At 48.1% G+C, this 22,551-nt stretch overlaps 1 protein-coding gene across 1 annotated transcript in view; it reads right to left on the bottom strand.

Annotated features, from left to right (window-relative positions):
* The window catches only part of Map3k14 (mitogen-activated protein kinase kinase kinase 14), a 47,536-nt gene extending 26,613 nt beyond the window's left edge, over positions 1 to 20,923 (bottom strand). Inside the window, exon 1 of the mRNA XM_038328975.1 lies at positions 20,852 to 20,923. The gene's annotated coding sequence lies outside the window, so the exon portion shown is untranslated. The remainder of the gene's footprint in view (positions 1 to 20,851) is intronic.
* Positions 20,924 to 22,551: the final 1,628 nt, after the last annotated feature.

Here is a 22,551-nt window from a genome sequence, read left to right as displayed (position 1 = left end):
CTGCCTGCTAGCTTCACTGTATGGAAGTCAAGGATGACAGCAAAGGCAAGAGTCCCACCCAGGGCCCGCACAGAGAAAAGGCAGGGTTCACCCAGCACTCTTTCAGGTCCAGTGCATACACCCAACCTGATCTCCTCTTGCCATGCCTCGATCACGCTGCAGGAATCTAGGGGCAGAAGTGGCTAGGGTGCTACCAGATCAACCCTAGCCTCTGTCTGTAAGAGCACTTCTAGGTTTGGGCTCAAGGATGTCTGGGAGGCACAGAAGCAAGACACAGTTTGCATTTTTCCAGGGACAGGGTCATGGCACTTGCCTAAGGGTATACCACGGCCCAGGAGGTTGTTCTTGTCTTCCAGGGCTAGGGTTGCATGCCTGATTCTGCCTTTGGCCTCCCCTCTATAGAGTTCTCCAGTGCAGGAGTTTCCAACCAGAAAGTCTGGAGCTGTGCCAGATGACTTCTTAAAATGCACACATCCTAGATCGGCTGAGGAGCCAGTGGCATAGGGCCCAGAAAATGCTTTCCTTGCAGTGCTGGTCTCCGAAATCGGCCTCGCACACGCCAGACAAGTGCTCTGTCACTGAGGTACATGATGCTCCCAGGCCTTTGTTAGAAGACAGTTTTTGGGGACTGCCACGCCTGAGAACTTGAGTTTGATTCCTGGAACCCACAGAGTAGAGAAAAGAGAAACGACTTCCACAAGTTGTCCTCTGACCTCAACTTGTGCGCCATAACACACACACACACACACACACACACACACACACACACACACACACACACAATATAAACAGAAGAAAAGAGATCCTTTTATTTTAAGACTGTCAAGGGTCTTGAAATTGGCAGTCCTCCTGTCTTAGCTTCCTGAGCAGTCATCAGGCACAAACCATGACTGGCTAGAGTCTGAACCTTTAAAAAGAAATGAACTGACTTTATCTTCATGCACGTGGGGGAGCTAGGAGAGTCTGAAGGGCAGTCAGATCAGCTGAAGCTGGGGTCAGAGGTGGCTGTGTGCCACCTGACATGGCAGCGGAGACCCTAACCCATGCCCTCCACTGCTGAGCCACCGTCTCTCCTACCCAGAACCTGTACTGTTATTTTTATATGTAGGGATGTCTTGCCTCCACGCACGTCTCTGCATCACTGCGTCACCTGGTACCTGTGGAGGCCTGAAGAGAGCATCGGGTCCCTGGAACTAGAGTTACAGACGGTTGTGAGCCACCATCTGAGTGCTGGGCATTAGACCTGCCTTCTCCAGAGGAGCAGCCTGTGCCTTAATCACGAAGCCATCTCTCTTGTCTCCTTGATTCTCTACTCCTGATAAGCCTTTGGGTACGAGGTCTGCCATTTGACCCCTCTCCATACTGATCTAGACAGCCACCAGGAAGATGTGTTTGTTTACAGTTAATTACAATGATAGAAGCTGTAAATACAGGTGCACTGGTTCTCCTGCTGCAGAGCTCAGCCGGAAAACACATCTGTTTCCAGGATTCTGGGAGGGAAATAAGACTTAGGCCAAATGAGTCTTTGACTCATTAAAGGGTACAATAGTAGTATTTTAAATGTTGGCCTTCAGAGTAAATAGCCTTTCTAAAATGTATCATATTTCACTTCCCTCTTTTAGCAAGTATATTTACCCTGAGAACACCAGGCTGGGAAACAGAAGTTATGGCTTCTAGCTTTATTTAAAAAAAAAAAAAAAAAGGCCGGGCGGTGGTGGTGCATGCCTTTAATCCCAGCACTCGGGAGGCAGAGGCAGGCGGATCTCTGAGTTCGAGGCCAGCCTGGTCTACAAGAGCTAGATCCAGGACAGGCTCTAGAAACTACAGGGAAACCCTGTCTCGAAAAACCAAAAAAAAAAAAAAAAAAAAAAAAAAAGGCATTAGGGCCATTTTTGTCAAATGAAATCACACCTCATCACCATATAAGAGCTAGAAGCATTCATATCAGAAACAGCTGCCCAGGCTGATGGTGGTGGCAAGAGGCCCACCCACTCAGCCTTCTTCCCCTCCGCTGAGGACCTCTGTAGAACCCCAGGTCACTAAGAAGAGACTTGGCACCAATGGCCTCAGGTTCCTCCTAATTCTCAGAACAGGCTGGTCAGGAGGGCTGGCCGACTCCAATTCAGAACAATAGCGGCTAATATTTGCTAAGCACCTAGCATTCTTTAACCTTCCTTTCAGCAGTGGAAGTGAGAAGTTTCCCGCATGCCTAGATTGCACAGCTAAAGGTGTGCTGGACTTGGTCCCTGCGCCTGAAGCCTGTGCACTGACCTCGAACGGTTTCTCGGACTTCTCTCAGGAAGTCAGAGTCCTGACTTTCAGGAATCTTCGGAGTAGACAGAGGGAGAGAACACGAACTGCCACGGCTAGTCTGGCCAACAGGAGATGCCAAGTGCATGTTCGCCCCTTTGCCCTTTACTAGGCTGTGACCACTGAGTCACCGACACGTCTGTGCCTCCACGTCACATAAACGAGGTGTCCACAGTCTCACCTAAGGAATTCCATATTCACTTCACCAGAGGGAAATCAAAACCGTTGTGGCCATCCCGACAACGTTCACAGAAGGATCCGAGCAAATCTCTCTCAATTTCATCTAGGAGTAAGAATGTGTTCTTTTCTGAATGCCCAGAGGGATAAGCAGCAGAAGTGGAGTGGCCCAACTTCCTTAATAAGACATTGGTTGACACCAGTGCTGCCCTAATGCTTCCTCTTTTCTGCCTGTAGTTGGCCTAGCTGGCAGGCCACACCAAGAAGGCGTCACCCTAACAAGAAGGAGGGCTTGTGGAGCGCCCAGGGCAAGTGCCTGGGAGGGAGCTGCCCTTGCAAACAGCTATTTGACCAGTTGTGCCCTAGGTCCCCACACCTGCTTCATTCTGGTTCCCCTTTCTGCCCAGTTTGCCTCCCTGTGCCTGCCCTGGCACCTAGCCAGCCAGAATGGTCCCTTTGCTCAAAGCAGTTGGGCAGCCATGGGCAAGTCTGCTTCTCCTCCTTCCTTACCATGCTCCTCTCTCTGTGGGGCACTTACCCAGATCTGCCCTATCTTTTTCTCCTCAGGAGAAGCCAGTTACGGTGGCCTCCTGCATTTATTCAGCAAGTGTCCACTCAGCTAAGGAGATGCAGCAGCTGACACGGCTCACACGGGTCTGAGTGTGGTCACCATGCTGGGTGATCGTTCTGCATTGTTCATGCACCTCACAGTTACAAGGCTGATGTTCTTATTCCCACTTGACACATGAGGAAACTAAGGCTGAGGTAAGTCAGCGACAACTAGAGAACCTGACATGGACTTAGAACTCAAACAATTATCCAGGAAGTGGCCCACTTCCCTGGCGCTCAGGGATCATCAGCTCTTGTTAAATCCAGGAACTGAGAGGCATTAACCGGCTACAAGGCTAGTACAATTTCTATTTTGTATTTGGGGTACGCTCAGCCCCTGTAGGCAAAAAACACAAGAATGAAGAATTGGGGGGGAGAAGGTGTCTGGTCTGTCACTAAGTGCTGAATCAGCAAGTCAGGCTTCCAAGCCAAGGGCTCTGCCACATGCTGCCAGGTGTTATAATTTTTAAGTTGATGAGTTTTTTAAAAATATCTATCTATCTATCTATCTATCTATCTATCTATCTATCTATCTATCTATTATGTATACAATATTCTGTCTGTGTGTATGCCTGCAGGCCAGAAGAGGGCACCAGACCTAATTACAGACGGTTGTGAGCCACCAAGTGGTTGCCGGGAATTGAACTCAGGACCTTTGGAAGAGCAGGCAATGCTCTTAACCGCTGAGCCATCTCTCTAGCCCCAAGTTGATGAGTTTTAATAGGTCATTTGTTTAAAAATCTACACACAACATGTATGCACATAAACAAGAATTGCAGGTAACATACTACTATATTTACTTAAAGAGCCACTGAAGGGCATGCTTTGGAAAGAAGAGATGTATGGAAGAGGGGCACGGAATGTAAGAAGTAGCAGTAGGCACAGGAACCGATGCAATGTGTTGGTCAACTCAATGAACAATTGTGTGTTGAAAAAAATCAGTCAAGGGGCTGGAGAGATGCTCAGTGATTAAGAGCACTGACCACTCTTCCAGAGGGCCTGAACTCAGCTCAGCAGCCACAAAGTGGTTACAACCATCTGTAACTTCAGTTCAGGGATCTGAACTCCTCCCACCTCCGAGGGCACTAGGCACATATGTCGTCCAAAGACAGACAAAGGCAAAACACTCAAACATATAAAGTAAAATATTAAATCTAAAATGGAAGAAAAATAAAACCTGGTATTTTGGGGGAAATTTTACTTGTGAAAATGTATAAATTTCATCAAAATTACAATTATGTATGCACATTAAAGTTTAAGAATAACTTCCATAAGAACAGAGATACCTGTGGGGCAGTGGTGATGCACACCTTTAATCCCAGCACTTGAGCGGTGGAGGCTGGTGAATCTCTGAGTTCTAGGCCAGTCTGGTCTACAGAGCAAGTTCCAGGAGAGCCAGGGCTCTAACACATAGGAACTCTGTCTCCAAACAAACAAACAAACAAACAAACAAACAAACAAGCAGAACAGAACAGAGATACCACCAGAGCTTCCAAACCCAAAGGGTAAAGAAGATAGAAAACTTTGCCACTGTAACAGGAAACAAGGGAATGGAGAAAAAAGAAGCCAGGGTACTAAAATATAAATAATGCAAGTTAAAGTAGCAGAAATAAAAATGTTAATCTATCATTAATTTTAATACACACAAATATTTTAAAAACATATAATCTTGTTTAAACCTCTTCAGTGCTGGGTCTACACAGGAGGCCAAGAGGCCACACTCAGCTCAGAGGATTTTAAAGAAGATTATTATTGTATACATGTATGAAAAAAAAACCCACAGGGAGATGCTAACAAAAGAAACAAGACACCATCTTATAGAAGAACTGAAAAGATTTGGAAAACAGATGCTAATCTAAACCATGTGAGTTGGGCTTGGTGGTACACGCCTTTAATCCCAGCACTCAGGAGGCAGACGCAGGCGGATCTCTGTGAGTTTGAGGCCAGCCTGGTCTACAAGAGCTAGTTCCAGGACAGACTCCAAAGCTACAGAGAAACCCTGTCTCCAAAACAAAACAAAAAACACCAGCCTCCCAAACAAAACAAACCCCCAAACCAAAACCAACCAACCAAATAAACAAAAAAAAAACCCAAATCATGTGGTTCTCATATCAGATATAGAGCTCAGAGCGCATAGGCACAACCGTCTCTCACAGACCCCACTGAAGAGTCTTAGAGCCAGTGACTGGAGGCTTTTGATGAATAAGGTCTCTGTCTGTAGGTCCTGTCCTCCTGTAGTGCTGTGAAGGCCCTGGGCACGCAGAGTGGGTCTGCTGGGTACCCTGGCCTGGGTGCTAGGATGACAAGGAGGAAAACGGCACAGTTGTTGAAGGGGTTCATAGTACACTGGGGTAACAGACAAGCGGTCAGAGAAGGATGTAAAGCAGAGGAGGTTTAGGACACAGACACAGAGGCCATGCAGTGGGGCGGGCACACAGGGAAACCCGGAGCCGCTGCAGCAGGACCTGCAGCAGGAGAGGCTTCCTATGGGTGAACAAGAACTGCTCAAGGGAGGGAAGACACCAGCGAAGGGCTAGGGAGGTGCCAGCTGGTGAACCGCTTGCAGCCGTGTGCCGGAGGACTTGAGTATGAGCCTCAGGTCACAGCGAGAGACTCAAACACTAAGGTGGGGCTGGAGAGCCGGCTCAGTAGGTGGGGCTGCTTGCCACTGAGCCAGACAGTAGGAGAGAATTGGCTCCGAGTTGCCCTCTGACCATCACACCCACTCTGTGGCCTAAGGAAATAAAAATACAATAAAAAGTAATAGGTGTGGGTGACTCTTGAGGAACAATACCAGAACTCAGGCATCCTCATAGACAAGCACACACACAAACACACACACACACACACACACACACACACACACACACACACACGGTACTCCAAGTGAGGAGGGCCCAGGAAGATGTAATCCAGAGGTGGGGTCTCTCTGCAGACATCACTACCGCTTTAAGGAGCTGGTGGGTAAGCTGAAGCCACAGCTGCAGTTGGTAAGGTCGGGAAGGGATCATGAAAATGAAGCTGCTCCTCCTCTACCCCAGGACCTGATTCCCAGGAGAGTGAGGCTATAACCCCCCATTCCCTCACATTCGTGGGGGTAGAGATATAGGAGGAGGACCCTGGGGGCAGGGAGCAGACAGTAGCTGCTGGGCAACTATTGTTGGTAAAAGTTACAGGGCTCTGGAAAGGTTTGCTGAATTCTTTCCCAAAGGATATGGGAGCAGGTGGCCACGAGCTAGGGGGAGGCGGCACGCCAAGTACTGTACTTGGGCACTTCTGAGCGTCAATGAACTGGAAGGATCTTGACCCCCCCCCTTCCCCCTTGGCCAGCCTGAAGCCTGCTCTCTGGAGGGAGATTTCTTTTGTGCATTTCCCATTAATGAAGATATGAAATGTGAAGGTTCATTAATCATTAACATTTTACAGATCGATAATATAAAAAAGAAATCTCACATGCACACAACTACTCAGTCTTACTGCCAATTCCACAAAGACAATGGCAAGGCTAAGAAAACTTGTGGATAAAGCTTATTATAGTCCTCCAGTCCCCACCACATGTTTGGCAGCCCTGGCTGGCTCGGGGCCCGAGGAAACACCAACGCCCTTAAAGGCCCTCAGGATGCTAAGGGCAACCACCCCTATCTATTCTATTAGTGTAGGTCTTAGCCACTTCCACCCTCTCCCTGACCTCGGCCCATCCCCGCTGGGCTGAGCTCATCATAAAACATCACGTCCTTTAGACAACCTCAGGCTGAAAGACATCGGCCGGCTCTGCAGTGCTTATGGGTCCAGGCCCCAGCCTGTGGTCTATAATCTATCTGACCACTGTTTCCCTAAACACAGGGTGTGGCTCTGGCTGCCGTCTCTCCCCAACCTTCTAGCTACTGAGCTCTACAGGTCTCCCAGTGGGCCTTGCTGTGTGGGCCACCTGACACTTCCTGCTTGTCCTGTACAGATTAAGCTGAGGCCTTCCCCTTCCAGGAAGCCGCAGCACCCCAGTCTCTTTCCTCTTCGCTTTGACCTTTAAACACACCCTCATTCACTTTTACTTATCCATGCAATAACACAGCTCAAAGTACCAGGGACAGTAACGTGTTAGAAAAGACGGCAGCCACTTTTATGCAGCTATCACACAGAAATGCAATCTTGATAGGAAACAACTAGAAATACAGAAAGAGATGCACAACTGACGATGTTCAGTGTTTCCATAGCAACAAAAACCCAGAATGAAATTGATTATGGGGAATTATTAAATCACAGCACATCCACTAAAATGTTTATAAAAATTAACAATACGAACAAATATCACTGGAGACAACGTTAAAGAAAAGGTATATAGAAGTCTATGCAAACTCTGGCCCTGAATAGTACTTATCTTGTGTGGTTGTCTTTTTTTTTCTTTTTTAACTTTATGTGTATGGGTGTTTTGTCTGCATGTATGTCTGTTCACCTTCTTGTGCATGCCTGGCACTCGCAAATGCCTGCAAAGGTTGTTGGATCCCCTGGAATTGGCAGTACAGACAATTGCGAGTCACCATGTGGGTGCTGGGAACCAAACCCAGGTCCTCTGTAAGAGTAGCCAGTGCTTTTAACTGCTGAGCCATCTCTCCGGTCCCTTCTATAGTAGGTCAACATCTATAAAAACATAGACATAGAGACTCTGTCTTAAAACAAAAACAAACAAAAAATCCAGACACCAGCAGACAAAAAAAGGTTCTCTTTTTGTCAGACTTATTAATGTCTTAGTATTTTAAAATATTTTTATATAATTTTCTCATATTTTCTTCAGTGAGTTATTCTATTTTTATAGACAGCAATTTCAAGTGATTAAACACAGACAGACAGACAGACACACAGAGAGAGAGAGAGAGACAGGCAGAGAGAGAGAGAGAGAGAGAGAGAGAGAGAGATACCATAGGAAGTTCAAGTCTTCCCCACTCTTCTGCATCCTTCGGAGGATGGTCTTTACCCATCCCTCTCATATTCCTCACTGATGTCCTCTGCAGTATATCACTTTCATAATGAAGACAAGCGATAAGCAAAAAGGATCTCTTGGTAGGGGACAAGAATTGCAGAGGCATGGCATGTCTGCATGTTTGGGAGTGGTACCTGGTAAACTTAAGATGACCCCAAACATGCAGACACAAAGGTGCAAACCAAACCGCTGGCCACTCAAAGAAACAAGGCTGGAGAGGAGAGCGCCTCGCTCTGAGTTTTGGTTTTTATTTCTCTCTCTTTATAGTCTCCCTGGGGACTGTGAGTTTTAATAGTTGTGACTCAGGAAGTAAGAAAGAGATAGCCATCACATACCACACACACACACACACACACACACACACACACACACACACACACACACACACACGGGACTTCTGCAGTATTACAGGCGATCCATCTACTCTTCTATGGATGAATTCTGTTTCCAGATTCTCACTTAGAAATAGTACCACAAAAGCCCATCCTTGTTCACATTTTCTTTTGTACAGCTGGGAAATATCTGAGTGGCACATTCCTGGGACTGGAATTTCTGGATGACCCTCTGTTAGTGGGCTCATTCTTTTTCTCCCGGTTCAGGGTGTCAGGGAAACAGGTAGTTTTCACGCATCCTAGTTATTTGCTTAAGGTATTACCCTTATCCTCAAGAAATTTCTAAGCCAGCCGGGGAGAAAATGGATAGATGGATTATGTGCCATTTATTCTATATTTATTTAAATCATAAATGAGTCCTAAATTGATCTTAGATTCAGAAAGGCCTTTGGCAGTCATTTATTCCAACACATGACTTACTAATTAATGTTGGAGAAGGGCCATTCACACAAAGACAAGGATGGAAGAGCCGAGTGCGAATCACAGGCCTTTCACATTTTGAGCTGTAGGCAGGGGCAAGGCATTCAAGCAGAGACCTGGTATCTCGCCTGCGAAAGAGACATTCTCAAACCACAGACATGTTTTTTTTTTTAAATAATTTAATCCACTTTATTTATTTATTTATTTATTTATTTATTTATTTATTTATTATGTATACAATATTCTGTTTGTGTGTCTGCTTGCAGGCCAGAAGAGGGCACCAGACCCCATTACAGATGGTTGTGAGCCACCATGTGGTTGCTGGGAATTGAACTCAGGACCTTTGGAAGAGCAGGCAATGCTCTTAACCACTGAGCCATCTCTCCAGCCCAACACAGACATGGTTTTAATGGATGACTGATTGCAAGGAACAATGCTTAGTTTATACAATTCAGGGCCTGGCATGTGACTGGTATCCCACGAGTGGGGCTTGCAGAAGGATGGATGAAACATGTGATGAGATGAAGTCTTCTCCCTGACTAGAAATGCACACTGTCCCAAAGGGCTTTGCCTGTGCTCAGCAGCACTAATGTCAGCAGAACATCTCAAACAGATACTTAAGGGAGGCGGAAAAAGAGAATGCAGAACACAGGGGCAGACCCATCAATCAATAAAGGACCACATCTGAGGATGGCCCCAAAGAGCCCTCTGCAACCCGTCTGGCCTCTGTCTCCCCTGGCAAGGTCTCAGCACGGAATGGACTGAGGAATGACCTAGTGACACATGACGACCTCAGTAAAAGGGCTGGGATTAGTTGTCTTGCCGTATCTTTGGGTATTTTCAACATCTGTTGTCATCTGCATATATGTAATTACGCTCTGATTCATGTACACAGAAATTCATACTGGCAGCTATTACTGATCGTCATGTATTGTGTGGTGTATGCATTATTTCTTTCTTTTTTTTTTGGTTTTTCGAGACAGGGTTTCCCTGTAGTTTCTAGAGCCTGTCCTGGAACTAGCTCTTGTAGACCAGGCTGGCCTCGAACGCAGAGATCTGCCTGCCTCTGCCTCCCGAGTGCTGGGATTAAAGGCGTGCGCCACATGCATTATTTCTTAAATCCTTACAACTCTGTATACAAGACATTAATATTATATCCTTCATTTTTATTATTTTCATATTTATTTGAGATAGGTCTGGCTATGTATCCTAGTTGGCCTGGAGCTTGCAATTCTTCCGCCTCTGCTTCTTGAGAGCTAGGGTTACACGTATGAGCCACCATGCCTGGCCACACAATGCCCTTTATATAGAGGACGAAATTGAGGGTCTGGAGGTCATTTGTTTGATGTCACATTGCAGGGAAAGGGCAGCAGTAGGATATACATCAAGGACTGTATGCTGAAGTCCACTCAGCCATGGCACCGCATCTCTTACCCAATGATCCGAGCTTTCAAAGGTGGGGCTGAAATACAGAAGCTGCTACAATCCACAGATCTGTTAGTGACACACCCAGGGATTGACCTGGGAGGAAGCATCTCAATGGCCAATCATGAACAGACAGCCTATCTTATAGAAAAGGAGCAGAGAGCAGAAACTCTAAGGTGGAATTGTGGCAGGCCTTTGTTCCTTGGTCAAGGGATGAGAATCTCATCCTGGAATGAGTCTATAACCGAGTCCAAATTGGCTACTTCTTTGATAAAGTCTAGTTCTGGGCTTCTTGATTCCAGGTCACTGGTTTGTTTGTTTTATAGCAAAGCCTTAAGTACCAGCATCCACGCCATCACATGGCCAATACTTTGTCTCTAGACCCCTGGCACTGGGCACTTAATAAGCCTTAAAAAAAGCATTACAATGCCATTTTACATGGAACTTGCAAAAACTCTGCACTAAGAAAGTCAACACTAGCCAAAAGGTGATGGCACATGTTAATCCCAGCACTTGGGGGGCAGAAGCAGGTGGATCTCTGAGTTCAAGGCCAACCTGATCTACAGAGTGAGTTCCAGGATGGTCAAGGCTACACAGAGAAACCCTGTCTCAAAACACACACACACACACACACACACACACACAAAATGAGTGCAAACACATGCACGCACACACACATCAAAACAAACAAATAAACGAACAAACAAACAGCCAACACCAAATAGAAAAGATGCCAGAGAGGGCACCTCTGGGCCAAAGAGGCCATTATGGAATTAGTAATGCAGGAACTTCACTTTATACAATAAACAGTAAGAACGTTTTATATATGTTATGTAAAAGCATTTTAAGTGTCCTTTAAATATGCATATGAGGACATGTCCTTTAACTAGGATTTCTCGTGAAATGGGGATCGAAATATACACCATTCAACAGTTCCCAAAGATTACAGTGTTACCCCACTGCCTAAGTCACCCCACAGTCTCTCCCTCTTTTTCTTGTTCTCTTTTGCTTTTTTTGAAATGAGGTCTTGGTATGTAGCCCAGGCTGGCCTTGAACTCACAATCTTCCCATCTCAACGTCCTGAGTGTTGGGATTACAAGTGTGAGTCACCACACTGTGTCAAACCCGTTTTTCTGATAAATCTAAATGCATTTCAGGCTCTTGCCAAGTCTTGAAGTCATCATTATAAGTAACAATTCTGTTGTAAACTATGAAACCCCTCTCTCTCTCTCTCTCTCTCTCTCTCTCTCTCTCCCTTTTGGACTGATTTATAGCAAGGAGCTGTCCCTTAGGCATAGCCAATCCTGCTGAAATATAACCATTAGCCTCCTTTCTGGGTTTATATATATGATTTTTTTTTTACAGGTGGGGCTGGTTTCAGGCTTTAGTGGATAAAAGAAGCCAGGTTCAGTGTCTCTGTAAGGGAGGAGGCTTCGAGTTCATTGTAGTCACTGGTGGCTGGTTCTGAAATTGAGGAACTGATTTGAGGAACTTCAGAATAAACAAGAAACCCAAACAACGTGGCTTTCTGCAGAAGACTTCCAATGTAGGGGGATGGGGGTGTGTTGAAGGAGACACATGGTCTGTTCTGTGGAGCCCTGACCATGACCTAGTTTTAGATGCTGTCCTACATAATCTTTGACAACCTATTCTGGGTGATCAGCTGGAGACAGCGGTGCCAGGGATGCATCTGACATGTCCACTTACACTAATGGGTCACGTCTTTGCTCTCTCCTGTGGTGGGTGATGTGGGAGATGACAGGTAGGTTCTCAAGAGGTTCTTCGGCAAAGGGAGGGAAACTGGGGAAAGCCTATGGCTCTTCCTCTTCCTCAGACCAACAGGGCCTAACAGGAGTATAGATCTGCACCCTGCACTTCCATTTGATGACAAATATCTACTCTACCCAGTGGATAGATACCATTTTCCGAGTGCTGGACTGGCCAGTGGAGATATGATGGTGATTAAGCCAAACAAGAGCTTTCCTTGCTCATGTCCCTGACAGACCTTCTTGGCATACTGACCCTGGTCATCAGAAGGCTTGACATGGGCCAGGCCTTGAGCCGTCTGCACATGATTTGGACCTACATGGCACCAAGCACTGTGTGCTCCTGAGCTTAAGTATGTTGGAGCACCTTTGCACAACCAGGGCCATCACATTTGAACATGTATACTGAAGACTCCAGAGTGCGAGAAAGCTTCTCTTCCAAGGTGAGAAGCAGGAAAGTGTTCTAGGAGGAGAGAGATTAGACACCGGCAGACTGAGGAGGGTGGGCTCCTCCTATAGGGGAGCTCTCTGTGGGACAGTCAACACTGACTCAAGCTGCAGCACGTCTCCTTGGGCATCCACTTTCCCTCTATGGTGAGTTCTTTGGCGGAAGTGCCCTGGTTCCACTTGCTTTTAACAACAGATGCTCAATGCTGTATGATCCAACAAAGCCATCATCCGATGCAAACACTGTCGAGTAAAATGCGTGGGTTGTGCCTAATGCCATAGCTTACTGATCACCACAGATGAACAACACAGCACTTTGCAGTATTGGCTACGTTCCCTCATGACAGTGAGGCTGACAGGGAGCTATGACCCATAGCCAGTGCACAGCCGCACCATGGCATTGTATTACTTAACGCCAGCCCAGAAAGAAATCAAGTTAAAAATCTGGAGGATTTTCTAGTGGATACCAATTGCTTCTGCATCATAAGGTCAGGAAACTGTAAGCTGGACCATCATCAGTGGGACATGGATGTGTTCTACCTAATTGAGCTTGGCAGTTAGCACTCTTTACAAACATCATTCGAGTGGAAGGACACAGGCGTGGCAGCACATGCCCGTAATCCCAGCATCCAAGAGACAGAGGCAGAGGCAGAGGCAGGAGGGTGGCTGCAAAGTCAAGGCCAGCCTGGTCTATACAGTGAATTATGGGCTCGCCGGGAGTGCATAGTGAGACCTTGTCTATAAAACAAAAAAGGAAGCAAAAAGGGCCAGCATGATGGTTCAGCAGGTAAAGGCACGTGTCACACAAATCTGTGGCCTGAGTTTGATCCTAGAATCCAGGTAACAAGGGAGCAGGACAGAACCAACTTCACAGGGTTGTCCTCTGACCTCCGTGTGTGCACTGTGGCACACATACCCCATCCCTCATCTATTCATACAGACACACACGTAAGTAAAATTTAAAAAAAATGACAAAATAGATGAGGGCCATAGACTCCGAGAGCCTGCCTGGGTTGGTATATGTGTGTTCACACTCATATAAGCTCAAGGTAAGCTCAAAGGCATGGCGCCTGGGGTGGCTGCAGAAGTGGAGCATGGTGATGACTGTATTCTGATTGATCCCTGTAGGAAAACCTGCAAGTTAGATGCTGAACCTCTTCTCTTAACCTCTTCCCTAAATACTGACCTGGTGACCCATTTATTTCTGATTGAGAAGATGAGCCTTCTGGCCCTGCGATCCAAACAGTATCCATCTGGGCTGACCTGCACATGCACCCTACACAGGGATGGATGGTGCACAGACCCCTCTCTTACATTTCTGTCTACAAAGCTATTCCTGCCACTCAAACCACAGAACATAACAGGTGCGACTTATGGGCTCGGGGAGCTGTTCCCCACATTCACTCCCCCAGGCAGAACACTCCTGGTATTGTCTTAACTGGCAATCACCCCCTCATTTGGGGTTAGCTAAACTCCTCTTTCCTTCTAAGCCTCCCAGCTATTCCTAATACCAACTGGAAGAGTCTAGTCAGTAAAGGGGAAGGCCAGGGTCACCAGAAGGATCAGCCAGAACAGCTCTTTGCACATACAATGGGCCATTACCCAGCTATGACATCATGCTTTGCCCTCAGAGGCCTCTCATGGAGAGAAGCCAGACAGGTCCGGCTGGAGTGACACCGGCTACTCAGGCTCTTCTGGCCACCTGTATGCTGTGGGCAACATGCCACATATTTGGAGCAGAAAGGCACAAATGCTCCTTAGTGTCCAGTGTTTTGGAATCTCACCATCAATCAGTCGTCACTCAAGGCCATGTTTAGGTAAGACACTGCTTGGGGACATATGAAAGTATCTTAAAGGTGGAGACAACCTTTGAGACTTCCGGGCAACCCTGCCTAGACTTTATTTTCTTAACAACCCCGGCCTCCTTTCGACCACACAAACCTAATGGTAGTGGAGAGAGTCAGAGAGCTTTCTGTTTACTTTTTCTTAGAAGCAGAGCAGAAGCCACACAGGTCCCATCCTTCCCAGGCCCCAAGAGCTTGCAGGGAGCCTGAGAGTGGCGGCGCTCCTGTGGGGAACCGGGAGCTGTTTCACAAAATTCAAGTCCTACGCTGGGGTAGCTCCTGGGTCCAGCGGCAACAAGACACAGTGCAAAGAGCTAAAGCTCTGCCTCCAAGTAGCTGGATGGCCTCAGCCAACCTTTTGCAGAGGTGGGTACAAATACTAATGCACATCTGCCCCTACCCCCATGTGTACCCATGTGTGTATGTATGTGTGGACACCAGAGAGTGACTGTCATGTCAGGGCTTTCCTCAATGGCTCTCCACTTTTTTTTTTTCCTCTCTCACTGAAACTGGAGCTTACTGATTGGCTAGCCTGGCTGGCATGAGCTCCCAGGAGGCCCCTGGATCCTCCTGTCTTTACTCTCGAGCCTTAACACTGGGATCACAGGGACACAATGGTGCATCTGGCTTTTTAGGTAGGTGCTGAGTTCTGAACTCAGGAGGACTCTGTGACAGGGACACTTGCAAGGGATTATCAGTTACCGAGGCCCTGGACTGTCAAGTCCATCTTGTGGATGGTCCTGGACACGCGGACTAACACTGGGTGCACTAGTCGAGGACACACTGAAGACCCTCTGATCATGGATGGCTCTCTGGAATGAGAGTCAGCAGAAGCTGTGACCACTGGAAAATGGGAGGGGAGGATGGTTCAGGCCTTCCCCCACTGTTTCTTGCAGGGCCCACACACTGACCTGGTATATGGAGACTAAGGTGATCAGCTTACCTAACCCAAAGCTTCCTGAAGCCCAGGGAGCAACAGGCCTTCCTTCCCAAGCACTGCAGCTCTCGTGAGCCTCCAACTCAGGTGACTGGAAGGAAGGCAGAGGTGAAAAGGGCTCTCCCCAAATATCTCATCTCCAAGTACAATTTGTATCTCTCTAACTCTCTGCCAAGGGATTTCCCAGCTCCCCAGGGCCGAAGCTCCACTCCTGCTGCCACGCTGAACTGTCACTGGACGTGAGCCATTTTCCACCCTCAAGGTGGCTGGGCTCAGGAGTGGAGACACTGCTGACCTGGGCTCTGTGCCCTGCCCATATGACCCACCAGGACATGGCTGTCAGTCAGCAAGCTTTAGGAGCCTCCCACCGGCTTCCCGCTCCCTGCTCCTAGCCCTTGGGCAGGAATGAAGGTGATCTTTGGCAGAGGGCTTTTCAACAAGGCCTGCTCAGGACTTCCTCTGCAACAGGGGCAGGGGGAACAAAAGGCCTGTTACCTACACCCCTGCACAAGTGACTCACCTTCCAGAGAAAGTACTCCCCTCACCTAAAAAAAAGCTGCTTGAAAAACTAAGGCACCTATCACATGCAGGCTGTGGGGCTGGCCAGTGACTGAGCAGGTTCAGATGCTTGCTCTGTCTTCACCTCCAACCTTGAAGGCAAGTGCCACCCCGGGCCTGCAGCTTTCATTTTCATCTGAGCAAGCTCCTCACGAGGCTTGACATCCGGTGATTTATTTTTTCTAAAAACTAGATTCGCTTTAGAAATGACTCTTCGCCTATCAAGACAGCTTCCCCAAGAGAAAACAAATGCAGTTTAGAGAGAATGTCAGTGGGGTGGGAGCCAGTATTTTTGTTTTGTATTAAAAGGGAGAAAGGAACTTAATCCTCTACCCCCCCAAAACCCTGTGGTATCTGAAGCAAAACCTGCACATTCTTTTTTCTTTTTTTTTTCCTTTGGTTTTTCGAGACAGGGTTTCCCTGTAGTTAAACCTGCACATTCTTGACTCTAGCTCCAAGGCCCCCAGACCTGGTTATAGAGATCAGACAGTTTTAAGGGAGAAGAGGTGGGTGCCATGTGCTGATGGAAACCATACTCCCCCAAAAACAAATGTTGCCTCCTTGTCTCCCAAAGAACAAGCCCACAGTGGTTTATATTCTATGAGTGCTGTCTTTCTCACCCCAAGTTAATGCTGAGACCCACTTAACCACAGGGAGGACATCGGGGAGCTCCAGGACAGGCCCAGTTCTGTTTGGACCAGCGTCCTGAGAGGCATGCAGGTAACCCTATATTGGACTTTGAACTCTGACCAGACAGATCCTAAGTCTTTTTGGGCTTCTCTGAAGTACAGTTAGGGCAGGATGTACAGTAAGCCTGGGGTGCCAGCGGCTAGTGAGATGCCTCAGTGAGTGAGTGCGCTGCAGCCCAGCCTGAAGACCTGAGTTTGCTCTCTGGAGCCACATGGAGGAAGGAGAGAAGTGATTCCTGCATACTGTCCTCTGATCTCCACACGTGTGCTGTGATACACATGTGTGCACACACAATGATTATATACAATAATGTGTGGGAAAACTTGACAGCTAAGCCATCCAGGCTAGCTGAAAACAACTACTGACCTGTCAGACACCCCATTTTCCTTCATATCAGCTTAGAGAAGTTAGATCTCGTCACAGGTTAGCAGTCAGCTGCTACGACTACTGTCACAGCGACCACGACAACGACCAACAGCAGTGACAGCCATTGTGCTCAGCCCAGCATACGCTCCTCTTGTATGCTCAAAGCCTATGAACATTTCTGATCCCATCTGAGATGAGGCACTCCATGCTCACAGAAGTGAAGCCATTCGCTCGAGGGTACACAGACAGACAGATAGACAGACAGAGGCAGGCCAGGCCCTGACTCAGGTCTGTCTGACAACATAAACTGCTACACAGATGTGGTGGCACTATGACATGCTCTCCCACTGCGCAGACTGCTTGCGCCTTCTTCCTAAGTTTCTATGTCTGGAAAACGAGCATAGGTACAGTTTTCATAATGACCAGTATCAACAGTCAGTAAATAGCGATAACAATTAAGAACCGTTATGATGGCTGAAGCCCTGGTTTAATTACGTTCAAAACTGACTTTCTGAGGAGGGTGACTTATCACTCATTTATACAAGTGAGTATCCTAAAAGGATGAAGTGTATGTCAAGAAAAGTCAGTTTAGATTCTAGCCACAACACCAAATCCTGAGGATTAGTGTCTGTTTTACTTAGTACTCATTTTAAAGATCTTTACCCTATACTGTAAATATATATATAGGCTGTCTACCAAATTATTCCCTATGCACACAATTCCAAAGGATTTCTACTAGGGAGTTCAAGATGAAAGACTCTATGACAGCAAGAGAAGAGGCGAAGGGAGCCTCAATTTAAGCATGAATAAAAGAACGCACAGGCTTTGGAGGAAAACATCCTTAGTCCTGTCACTCAGGCCGTTTAGAGAAGCTCAGAACGCAGGCCCCCACCTCAATGCCCTGCACAGAACTGCCTATGCTGCCTGCCTTCCACCCAGTCTTCCCTCTCTGCCCCACAGCTGTCAGTCCTGCAGTCGGCGCCCCCAAGTGAATGCAGGGTGCTCACACTTGAAGTGCTCACTCTACCCGGATGCTCACGCTTGAAATGCTCACCCTACCCTCACCCGACCCGTGAAGACACTCGACTCCATTCCTTTCCCTTATTCGGGATCCTGGTGTGCAGAGGGCTGACTTATCCTTATAGCTCCTCAAATCCACTCTCCAAACCGCCCCGCTCCACACCCACTTCAGGCTGGTGCCACCAAAAGTGCCCAGAGTGCCCAGATGCCTCCAGTTTAACTGAAATACTAAAATGGGGCAAACAGGAAGCATCACACACAACTGCGGTAGTGACTTATTAATCATGAAAGCAGAATTTTAGTTGCATTTTAACCTTTTGCCAGGAAAAAAAAAAAAGCATTGAGATGATGGGAGCCATCGGTGGAAATGTCTGCGCCTGTATGGGAAGCAAGCTGACCTTTCCCTGGGACTGAATTTGGTTCGGATTCCTTCTCTCTTCCCAGAAAAAAACATCTGTCAAGCCACCCAGGATGAACCTGTGAGCTCTTCCCAGGGCAGAAACAGCTGTTCGGAGAAGTCCATGTTCTGTCCACTGAGAGAGAGAGAGAGAGAGAGAGAGAGAGAGAGAGAGAGAGAGAGAGAGAGAGACAGAGAGAGAGAGACAGAGAGAGAGAGACAGAGACAGAGAGAGGAGAGAGAGAGAGTGAGAGTACTAGCTATATAGAGATACTCTAGTCTCTCTTCTCCTCTCTCTCTCTCTGCTCTCTCATCTCTCTCTATCTTATAGAGAGAGAGGGAACCTAAAAGGGACTTCAGAGGCCAAGAGGACAACATAAAACTCCAAAGAGGGGCAAAATGGCCTAAACCAACAAACCCGGATTTATGTTTTTATCTACGGTACACCCCTCCAGTCTCCTTCCAGCCCCTAGCTAATGATGAACCCTCTCCCTCACAGAAAACCCTCCTAACAGTCGCCCGGGGTGGGGGTAGGGGCCAGTCGGGGTGAGTCCTGTCCTCTCTCAAACAAACACTCTAAGCTGATCACAAAGGAATCAGTGTTCGTCAGGAGAACCAAAATGAGGAACCAAACCTCTATCTGCCGAGGCTGAACGACAAAACCAGACGTTTTTGTTTAATGGACGAGGGTTCATTTGCCAGGGTCTCTGTGGTGCCAATCACACAAACTCTAACAGTTACCAGAGGCAACAAACAAACAAACCAACAAAACCCCACCTCAGAACAGCTCCTTCTACCCAGGAACAATTAGAAAATGACCACTTGGTACTGTTTAATTGCACAGACTGCTGGGATATATTTTTGGATACGTACAGTTGGGTACTTATTTCTAAAGTCAGACATTAACTATTATTATGAGATCTTCTGAGAAATTCACCACACTCTTCCAAATAAATCAGGATGTCTTCTTTTTTTTCTTTCCGGTGTTCTGAGACAAGATCTTGCTATGAAGCTCTCACTGCCTCCCAAGTCACAATAATCCTCCTGCCTTAGTCTCCCAAGTGATGGGATTACAGATGTGTGCCATTATGCCTAGTTTTCAAGATGTCTTAAAGGCATTTAAAAAAAACTCAGAAAGCTGGCATCGTTCCAAAGGAATTGCCTTTGACATCACTTCAGATATAAGAGAAAATCCACATACATCATAAGCAAGACAACAACCTTCACAGCAACCTTTCATGTTAAGAGAAAAAAATATTACCTCAGATCTCCCCCTTCTTCATCTATCTAGTTACCATATGCAGTCTGAATTCAGAGACCTGAGAACTCACCCTCAGTCATGGCTTTGAGGCCTCAGACAAGGTATATGCGCCTTCACCACCCACACCTGGTTCAGGTACTCCACTTAACTGGATACTACTCCATCCGTCTTACCACACCTACCACTGTAAGGGGAAAGTCACTCAGCAAACCCCTGCATGGCTGATGTCAGGATCCCCAATCTTTCAGAAAGACTGTTTCTAGCCACAGTGCCAGTGTTCCAAAGTTCACTTGTCTTGGTGCCATGCTCATCACTTAGTTTCCTTCGCTTTTAGAGACGTTAATCAAGTCACTAGTGTTCATTGTCTCCAATTAACAACAACAACAACAACAAAACCCCTGTTATTAATACACTGATTTTTGAAACCTTTCTTCACTCATCCTCTCCTTTACAACCCATAGACACCACTATCCATCCTTTGGTGCTGACAGCCATCTTTTAATCCCAACTTAAGGGGAAAAAAACCCTTTTTTTTTTTTTTAATGAGCACGGGGGGAGGGAGAGACTTTTTCTGAAGTTAATAAACACGGAAGAGGCTCCTAAGCAGGTGGGAATCTCTGCCTCCGACAAATGTTTCTTTTTACTTGGTGACAGGTGGCTGCAAGCTGCCAGAGCTACGGTGAGCTTCCAAGATGGGACTAGTACATATAAACAGACACCAAAAGTCCCGAGTAGAACACAGAATCACACGGATGGGTCAGGATCATCGAAGAGGAGCGATACTGTGGGCGACTAGCAGTGCCCCGCTGAGTACCCAGGGCACTCTCGGCTCCTTCTCCCAGCACAAGTGACCCCATGCACTTCACAGGGAAAGACAGAGCATTTCACGGCTAGGGCGGAGCGATCTCCTTCTCTCAAGGGGCACCTAGGAGCAGGGTCTGGTAGTGGGGCGGCTGAACTCGATGGCACGAATGTTGGGGAAGGGGAGGAAGGCAGTCCCCGCGCGCGATCCGGGTGAGCGTGTGACCCGTGGGTGCGCGGCCTGGAAGCTCCGGGCGAGCACAGCGTTGCGAGCGTGGCGCTGGTGGCGCGGCGCGTGCGAGCTGGTTAGACCGCAGACACCCGGCCACCCATCCGAGCCAGCCCTCGCGGAGAGCAAGGCCGCAACCCGGCCCCGGCCTGAGAAGCGTCCCGTCCCCGCCCGCTCAAGCCCTCAGCGCCCCGCTTTAGGTCTCGGGGCTATGCCCAGTCACCTACCGGCTGAGCGCCGTTCTCCTCAACCAAGCGAGTGTGGCGCTTCGCCGACCAGCGATCGCTCGGGGGCCCAGCCGCCCCTCCCAGGCCACGCCCCCAATCTAGCCCCGCCCCGGGCCACGCCTCTCCCCGTGGCTGCGACTTTGCGAGCTTCCCGCCTCCTTTCTTTGGCCGTACCGCGACCCTTGATCCCGCCCACACCCACATGTAAGCCAATAAGGCGTCTCCTCCCCGCCGGTCTGCAACCCACTCCCTAGCAGCGATTGGCCAGCGCGGTCTTTCCCAGTATGGACACTGTTTCCGGCCAGGGTTTCTAGAGGCGACGGCTGGGTGGACGGGCGGGCAGTAGGCGGAGGAGGCCTGGGTGTTGGTGGAACACACATGCGCTCTCGGCTTCTGGCAAATCTTTTTACGGGTTGCATTCTTTTTGAGGTTACGGGAAGGAAGGGCGACTGTACGCATGCGTGGGCATTCCCGGCTTCGGCTTTGGTTACCTTGGAGATGGCAGGGCGCTCTCCCTCCAAGGTCTTGAATTCATCTTTAACGGTGTGCTTGCTTCCTGGGATCCTGGTGGAGCTAGAAAGACATTTATGAAACCCTTAGTGTGTGTCTGGTGCTGTAAGGTGTCTGACGATGAAGTTACCATGCCTGCCTTCAAGAAGCGCGGGGGGGCCAAAGGCCTAGTGTTGAAACACAGGAGCGTGCAGATGTGCGGTTCAATCTCTTTCCACCCCAGGGGAAGCTGTGTGGTGTGAATGCTGCGCACAGGATCCAACCTAGACTGCAAAGCCAGAAAGACCTGGTGTTTGAAACGGTGTCTACAGTGCCCTTTTGATGGGGGCGAGAGAAAGTGTAGGGAATGTATGGATTTTTTTTTTCTTTTCTAGCTTCACTAATGAACTTTCTACTGTACAGCAAGCTTCTACTTAGCGGTAATAAGGAATCACTTTTTTTTTTTGAGTGTCTAGAGTGAAAGATGTGTTGCAGCCGTAGGGTCTCTGCTAGGAGTTCTAACTGCAGATGTAGGGACTGGCTGTTGGTGGGAGTGGGCAGCCCCATCCAAGACTGCCTTGGGGAAAAAACGAATCTCTTGTCTGGAAAGGTTTGAGCCAGGGCCAGGCCACTGTCTGCTTGTGACCACTTTGCAGACCTCGCTGCTTTCTGGAGATGTGTACAAGCAGACATCTGTTGTTGGACACTGGAAAGGCCATTCATTTAGACTTTGTGGAAATCCCACAATCTGGCCTGCATTCCGGAGACTGAGGCAGGAGGATGGCAGGTTTGAGGCCAGTCTGGGCTGCATAGCCAGACTTCGGTTTGAAAACAAAAACAAACAGTCTACAACCCAAGAGCCCCCACCCCCACCCCCGCCCTGGCCAAAAATACATTAGAGCAAGGCCTGCAGTTGCTCATAGCCCTAGCCTGTCTTATTCTCAACCATGGCAAGTGTGGCTCCTAGAAACATGTCCGGCTGTGACTTCCACAAAGCCTATACTTCAGAGTCAAGATAGTCTCTGGGACATACCGGGGCTCTGCCAGGGAGCGGCTGAGAGAGATGGTAAGGCAAGAAAACGGCTGGACGGGGGCGGGGGGCTTCTGAGAAGCTCCTGCCATCCCTGGGTTTGGCATTTCAGTGACTCAGAAGAGAGGCAGAGCTGGGCAGATGTACAGGTTGGTATCGGGTCTTGGGTGTCTGTCTTTTC

The sequence above is a fragment of the Arvicola amphibius genome, chromosome 4, assembly GCF_903992535.2.
Source record: "Arvicola amphibius chromosome 4, mArvAmp1.2, whole genome shotgun sequence".
Classification (NCBI taxonomy): domain Eukaryota; kingdom Metazoa; phylum Chordata; class Mammalia; order Rodentia; family Cricetidae; genus Arvicola; species Arvicola amphibius.
This window is presented reverse-complemented; position numbering and strand designations above follow the sequence as displayed.